This window comes from Calidris pugnax, unplaced genomic scaffold (genome assembly GCF_001431845.1).
Source record: "Calidris pugnax isolate Ruff unplaced genomic scaffold, ASM143184v1 scaffold27, whole genome shotgun sequence".
Classification (NCBI taxonomy): Eukaryota; Metazoa; Chordata; class Aves; order Charadriiformes; family Scolopacidae; genus Calidris; species Calidris pugnax.
This window is the reverse complement of record NW_015090893.1, coordinates 13,043,195-13,043,481: the sequence shown is the minus strand read 5'-3', so window position 1 is coordinate 13,043,481 and position 287 is coordinate 13,043,195.

The window sequence follows — 287 nt, the reverse complement described above, 5'->3', positions numbered from 1 at the left end:
GTGAACATACGGATTTATGGTCATAAATCCATTTAAGTTCCATCTCCCGCAGCACGTTTCCTTCAGCCCAAGATCCCGCCCGTAACCCACACCCGGCCCTTGGCTTTCCTGTCAGGTTATACCTGCCCAAAGGCCCGCCCCGCCGCCATCTTCCCTCCGACCCGCCGCCGCCGGGCTGAGGGCGCCCCCTGCGGGGCGCCGCCGCCATGGCGTCTGGGGAGGGGGCTGAGGAGAAGGGGTCGTCCCGGGGGGCCCCGCCGCCCTCCGTTCCTCCCGGGGGCCGTCAC